The 7500-nt window shown below is 47.6% G+C and overlaps 2 protein-coding genes across 2 annotated transcripts in view; one reads left to right on the top strand and one right to left on the bottom strand.

Moving 5' to 3' along the window:
* Positions 1–7500, top strand: part of LOC137654689 (non-lysosomal glucosylceramidase) — a 116428-nt gene that overhangs the window by 80633 nt on the left and 28295 nt on the right. The gene's annotated exons all lie outside the window — the stretch shown is intronic.
* LOC137654690 (methylenetetrahydrofolate reductase (NADPH)) overlaps positions 1–7500 on the bottom strand; it is a 153438-nt gene that overhangs the window by 127249 nt on the left and 18689 nt on the right. The gene's annotated exons all lie outside the window — the stretch shown is intronic.

Below are 7500 nucleotides of genomic sequence, written 5' to 3'. Positions count from 1 at the left end.
TTTGCTTTAATAAATTTTAGCTATTTAGCGTTACATAGGATTTCCTTTCGTGCTTTAGTATTATTTTGGCGAAGTATTCGCCAACTCTGGCCTACGCTAGGCCATGTAGCCTAGTCGTTTGGTCCTAGTACTTCATGCATGATTTTGGTTTTTCCGAGTGTATTAAAATTTTATTGAAGCTTTAGGCTGTTTTTTATACATTTAAGATTATGTTGAATATTTCCAAGATAGTATACGAGTGAGTTTCGGTGATTTAGGTAATCGATTCTCTTGGTGCCTAGGCTAATTTGCTTATGGAGCCTTAGTATACTTTCTCATACTCCCCGTTTGCTGTCTTTTCTTCGGAGAAGGTATGCAATCCCTTTCCCTCTGTTTAAGCCTTGGGCTTATCCCTAAGTGGTTTATCTGAATTAACTTTCGATAAAACTATACTGGGGTGTTACTGTACCTTCCTGTTCCAGTAAGTCTGTTTTCAGAGAGGGACAGACTAGTCCTTGTTGCTGTTCTCGTGGGAGGATAAGATTCTTTCCCTGGGAGTAGCAACACCTTCCTTGCTTTGGTTCTTTGGGAGCTGGCAAGTATTGCTGGCCTCCCTCCTTGGATCTCCCATAGGCTAAGATGAGTTTTCTTGGCTGCGGGTGATCCTTCACTAAAGCAAGGTTGGTAGGACCCTCTTTTGTCCCTTCCCCCTCTATCTCCGTAATGGCCTAGCCATTACAGTACTGTACGTCATTCTACATCTGGACCTAGGATAGGTTAGGATGTGGAATTGACTCAATCCCTTGCCGGCCGGCAGAGCTGCCGGCTGGCAAGGGTCTTCTACTTTGAGTGCTGCCCGGACCTCCCTTGGTCCCTCATCCATGCCTGCCTGTAGAGCCAGACGGCATTGGTCAGGAAGCCTGAATTAGATTCTCCCCTTCCTTATATGCACTCTTTCGGATTGCCGGGCTTGGAGGTAGTGTACGCTCTTATCCCGGCATCCATTCTGTTTTCTTCTAGTGCTGTACCCGACCCGGCTGCCTGCCTATGAGGCCGGCAGCCGGGCAGTCGTAGTCCTCTGGTTCTTTTGCTGGCGGCCGGCATCGGTTATTTACCTTACCGGCCGGCTAATGTCAGCCCTTGTCTGCCGGTCGCTATGAGCAGTGGCCGGCAGCCGGGTACTACCTTGTGTAGTTGCCGGCCGGCAGTCATTGCCGGCCGACATTGGCTGTTGCCGGCCGGCACATGCATTTGAACCAGAGTTCTACCGCCTTATAGCTGTTAAGTAGTATACTTTAAAGCTAGTTATGTGCCGGCCGGCACATAACCTTCTATACTGTACCAGTATTCTTTAGTATAGCATATACTGTAAGAAGAAAACTATAGTTTAGTTTTGGTACAGCACTGTGTGTTCTAACACTTTTGTGTTGTCTTGCACAGCCCTTTGCTGTTGCCTTACAGATAAGAAAGTTATGGTTATTCTAGAAGAGATTAACCATACGATTTTATTATCTGGAAGGCTGCAGCAATTGGTTGTGAAGGAAACACAAATGTGTGTCTTTCCTTTCTGAATTGTTATGCTAAACTGTGCATATCCAGTGATACATGGTTCACTTGATACTCATGGAAATTTCTTCTCTTTACAGGAGGACCCTCCGAAGTGCGGATGTGTTTTCTGCAACGTCCGCAGTAAGAACCTCTGCGGACATGAGTTTTGTAGGAGGCACGCAGCATGCGCTGTCTCCAAAGGTGATCTCCAGTATTGGGACCCTCAGGTATGTACTGTGTGCACTAACCTGATTACTGAGGCCTTTGATTCCCCTAGGACGGCGGAATCAAGGGATATAGCAAGGGAGAAGCTTCGTAACTGGGTAAGGGGCTTCCAGAAGAACACCTCTGGACCTTATCTTCCAAGTGAGAAGATGAGGGCGTATCTTTTCCCTAAGGCATCAGCTGATGCAGTGATTCCCCAGCCTCAAGAGGAGATCCCCCAAGTTCAGACCCAGGTGGATGCTGAAGTCGCCGTCGCTTTGCAAGACATCCAGTTGGATGACAGGATGTCTGATGTGGACGAACGTCTGGAGGAAGACCTCCTGGCAGGAGGCTAGGATGAAGCTCAAGCCCCAGACAGTGTAGAGGAAGAGGCCGACGAGGTGTCGGCTACTCCGGTTCAGATCCTGGAGCCTATTCCTTCAACATCGTCCGCTCTCCCAGTAGAGCTGGGACAGGCCCTCTCCTCCATTGTTGGAATGATCCAACAAAGGCAGAAGGAGAATCAGGAGAAGGCGGCTGCAATGGAACTGCGGATGCAGAGCCTTGCAGCATCACATGGGCCCCAGAAAAGGCTCAATGTGAAAGACCTTCTCTTGTGCTCAGATGTTAACCCATGGAGGTATGCTGAGCACTTGCCGATGACGACTGGTAAGATCGTCATCTCGGATAAGTTGGGTTCAGTTCCCCTAGAGGAGGTGGAATTCTGGCCCAGCAAGGCGTCATATCCGGACTGTTACATCCGGCTGAGGAAGGAACCAGCTTCAAAGGAGGAGACAGAGCTGAAAGAGGTCATAGTGATGGACCATGCTAAGGCTCAAGCTTTGCTTTCATCCTCGATGAAAGAGAGGGGCTTCTCGAACTCAAAGGTAGCTGCATTAAGCAAGAAGCTCCCTTCCTTTGTGTCCTCTCCTGCTAGAGCCTTCCCCTTTTTACAGAAAGGGTTTGCGGCTGTACTAAAAGCAGTCGAGGCCGGCAAGCCTTGCCCCTCCCTGGAGGAGTGTAAACTCTTGTCGCTGGCCCTGCCTATGGACCACAAGGACTGTAAGGACGTCCATCTGACGTTCTCAGTGGGTAAGTTGGAGGCTGATATTGCCGGACGGCAATTCGGCGAGGACCTCCCCAAGCTGTCTGACTTTCTTTTGCGAAGAGAGTTCGAGACAAAAGAAAGACTGGCTACCTCAATGTCTCTTCAGACTACTCTTGAGACGATGGCAAGTGACCCCAAGGTCCATGAAATGTTCATGGTAGTGGCCAAGACTCATCTGGGCACAGTGACGAAGGATCTTTATAGCTTCGTCAGGGCGAGGAGAGCTTATAGGGAGTTCGTGTTCACCTCGGCTTCGGTGAGGCACGAGCCAAGGAAACTAATCTCCTCCAACATTTGGGGCAAAGACCTTTTCCCTACCGAATTGGTCAAAGAAGTTGTTGATAAGGCCGCCTTGGAGAATAGAAACCTTCTCCAGAAGTGGGGCCTGGCTATCAAAAGAAAGTCTTCCCCGGATGAGGGTCCTCAACCAAAGAGGAAGACTATGAGGATTAGGCTACCGTCTCGGCCAGCCAAGCCTCTTAGACAGCAACAGCAACTGCAATTGCCATTGCCTTCAGTGCCCCAGATAGTGGCACAAACCCCGACCACTTTCCAGTGGGTACCCCAGGCTGTGTCGACACAGTCCACGGCATTCACCCCAACGTTCGAAGGGCAGTCTACTTCCTTTCGAGCAAAGCCTAGAGGAGCAGCCAGAGGCTCGTCTAGGCGCCCCTCAAGGGGAAGGGGATTCAGGGGTGGTCGTGGTCAGGGAGGCAAGACCTCAGGACGGCAGTTCAAGTGAGATGATGCCGGTAGGAGGGAGACTTCAAAATTTTCGGGATCAGTGGACCTTCGATCCCTGGGCCCACAGCCTACTCAAGAACGGACTGGGCTGGAGCTGGTACAGCACTCCACTCCCGTGCCCTCGATTTTTCCAACACTCCACCTCCGTTCTGGAGGAGTACGTTCAAGAACTGTTGGAGAAAAAAGTGATCCGAAGGGTGAAGTCCATCAAATTCCAAGGGAGGCTGTTTTGTGTTCCCAAGAAAGACTCGGAAAAGCTCAGAGTCATTCTGGACTTGTCGCCACTCAACAAGTTCATAGTGAATTGCAAATTCACGATGCTAACACTGCAACACATAAGGACCTTACTGCCCAAGAGGGAATTTTCCGTCTCTATAGACTTGTCAGACGCCTATTGGCACATTCCAATCAACCGTCGACTCTCCCCCTACCTAGGGTTCAAGCTACAACGAAGACTATACGCCTTCAGAGCCATGCCATTCGGGCTAAATATAGCCCCAAGGATTTTCACGAAGCTTGCAAGCGTAGCTCTCAAACAATTACGCCTAAAGGGAATTCAGGTAGTAGCCTACCTGGACGACTGGCTGGTGTGGGCAGCATCCGAGACAGAATGCTTGCAAGCTTTCAGTCAAGTGATCCAGTTCCTAGAGTATCTAGGCTTCAAGATCAACAGAAAAAAGTCTCGACTTTCTCCATCTCAAAAGTTCCAGTGGCTGGGAATCCACTGGGACCTAATGTCACACTGTTTCTCCATCCCGGCGAAGAAAAGGAAGGAGATAGCGGGTTCTGTCAAGAGACTTTTAGATTCCGAAAGGATATCAAGACGCGAACAGGAGAGGGTACTGGGCTCTCTCCAGTTTGCTTCGGTGACAGACCAAGTGCTAAGAGCACAGCTAAAGGATGCAACCGGAGTTTGGAGAAGTTATGCATCAAACGCGCGAAGAGATCTGAGAAGACCAGTTCCGCTTCGGCTACGTACTCTTCTCAGGCCTTGGTCCCAAGCCAGACATCTAAAGAAGTCGGTTCTTCTTCAGCCACCTCCCCCGTCGGTGACGATTCACTCAGACGCCTCGAAGGAGGGATGGGGAGGTCACTCTCATCGGAAAAAAAGTCCAGGGGACTTGGTCCAAGCTATTCAAGACCTTTCACATAAACTTTCTAGAAGCTAGGGCAGTGCTCCTTACCTTAAAGAAAGTCTCCCCGCGTCACTCGATCCACATAAGGTTGGTGATGGACAGCGAGGTAGTTGTGAGAGGCTTGAATCGACAAGGATCGAGGTCACCACCTCTCAACCAGGTGATGTTGGCCATCTTCCGATTGGCGGAAAAGAAGAAGTGGTACCTGTCGGCAGTTCACCTTCAAGGAGTCCGCAATGTGACAGCGGACGCTCTATCCAGGTTCACACCGATAGAGTCGGAATGGTCCTTAGACGCAGGATCATTCTCCTTCATTCTGAATCAAGTCCCAGAACTGCAGATAAACCTCTTTGCGACGAAAGACAACAAGAAGTTGCCCCTGTACGTGTCCCCGTACGAGGACTCCTTAGCGGAAGCAGTGGACGCGATGTCCCTCGACTGGAACAGATGGTCCAGGATTTATCTGTTCCCTCCTCACAACCTTCTGTTGAGGGTCCTCAACAAACTGAGATCCTTCAAGGGGGTAGCGGCAATAGTGGCCCACAAGTGGCCGAACAGCGTGTATTTCCCCCTGGCATTGGAACTGCGGCTGAAGTTTGTACCGCTACCAGATCCAGTTCTGACCCAGCGAGTCCAGAAGTCGACTGTCTGCGCTTCATTACAGAAAACCCAGACCCTGCAGCTCATGATTTTCTCTCCCTAGCGGTGAGAAAGCGTTTCGGGATTTCGAAAGCCAGCAGGAATATAAGTGCAAATCTACTAGAAGGCAATATGAGTCATCTTGGAGAAAATGGGTGGCCTTTGTCAAGGCGAAGAATCCGCGGGAGATCTCGACAGACTTCTGCTTATCTTTCTTCATCCACCTTCATGGTCAAGGGTTGGCAGCTAACACGATTTCGGCGTGTAAGTCTGCTTTGACAAGACCCATTCTATATGCCTTCCAGGTCGACCTAGGTAACGAGATCTTTAATAAAGTTCCGAAAGCCTGCGCTAGGCTCAGACCTTCAGCACCTCCAAAGCCCATTTCATGGTCTTTAGACAAAGTTCTTCATTTCGCTTCTCTGTTGAGCAATGAGGAGTGTGCGTTAAAGGATTTGACACAAAAAGTTATTTTCCTATTTGCACTCGCGTCCGGGACCAGGGTTAGTGAGATTGTAGCCCTCTCGAGAGAGGCAGGTCGTGTTCAGTTCCTGGATGGGGGAGAACTGAACCTGTTTCCGGATCCTACGTTTCTCGCCAAGAATGAGTTACCCACCAACAGGTGGGGTCCCTGGAGAATCTGCCCTCTGAAAGAAGATGCATCTCTATGTCCAGTAGAATGCCTAAAGGTCTATCTTCATAGAACTTCAGACTTCAAGGGTGGTCAACTATTCAGGGGAGAAACATCAGCCTCAAATTTATCTCTGAATCAACTCAGAGCGAAAATCACATATTTTATTTGCAGAGCGGATCCTGACAGTACACCCGCAGGTCACGATCCGAGTAAAGTTGCCTCATCCTTAAATTTCTTTAATTGTATGGATTTTGAACATCTCCGTTCATACACTGGCTGGAAGTCTTCCAGAGTGTTCTTTCGCCACTATGTGAAGCAAGTAGAGGAACTAAAGAGATCTGTGGTAGCAGTGGGTCGCGTTGTTAACCCTACTGTTTAACTCTGCGAGGAACAGTGGTTTTAATTGGGACGATTAATTCCAGGGTGAGTGTGTAGTTACATACTGTGCTACAAACTAAGTGTAGTTACATACTGTGCTACAAACTAAGTGAGGGCACTGAGTTGCCCACGTAGACTGTTCCATTTCCAAAGGTGAACCTAGCATAAGTGCAGACATGTGTGCCGAGCGTTTCTAACGCTAATGTGATTTATTTGTAATACAGACTTTTATGACTTTGATACCTCGGAATCTTAAAAGTGGCATTAATGTTTTTTCTCTTTCAGATAAACAAGTTCTGTTAACTATCATACTTATGCTTAAACTTTTGGGTTATCCTCTTCTTATATATATATATATATATATATATATATATATATATATATATATATATATATATATATATATATATATATATATATATATATAATTGTTGTTAACCTGTCTATTTATTGTCTGTCAATAAACTTGTTCTTGAGAACCTTGCGTCTCCTTCACCTGTGTCATTTTATTGGTATAATTGAGCATTCATTCTATGTACTTTATCTGGGATAATTCTAATAGAATTTTTACTTTATGCAAGCTATGTTGCATTGGTTTATGCTTTCCCTTAACGGGAGGAATCCGTCCCATAAGGGGACGGTGGCGGTTTTACAAGTTTCCTCCTATGCGGATATAAACCTTTGTCCAATACAAGTATTTTGCGGAGAACTGGTCGATATTTCATATTGACGCAGTGGTTCTTTACAAAACTATGCTTTACTTAATATATTGTGAGACCACTATATTAAGCTTGCCTGGGTATTCATACATAGGTATATGTACTCTTCGAGACTTTTCCAGAGTCTAGTAGGACTCTTCCCTGTAGGGGGCAGGAAGCTCTAACATGGTTTATAGTTAGTTGAAAAGATGTATAACGGTAACATCTTAGGTCTCTAGGTCTAGTCGACCGGGGGAAAAATTACCTCCGGGGAGTACGGCACGTTCTGAGAATCCACAGATACAGTAATGCTCTGGTATACTTCCATCAGGACGACATGGCTTGAGCCCATGTCGTCCTGATGGACCCGCCCTTACCTTTCTATAAAAGGGCTGTAGGACCCCTCCCTACATACAGTATCTGTAGCACCTC

The sequence above is a fragment of the Palaemon carinicauda genome, chromosome 15, assembly GCF_036898095.1.
Source record: "Palaemon carinicauda isolate YSFRI2023 chromosome 15, ASM3689809v2, whole genome shotgun sequence".
NCBI lineage: Eukaryota > Metazoa > Arthropoda > Malacostraca > Decapoda > Palaemonidae > Palaemon > Palaemon carinicauda.
Note: the sequence above shows the minus strand (reverse complement) of the source record. Positions and strands in the feature narration are given on the sequence as shown.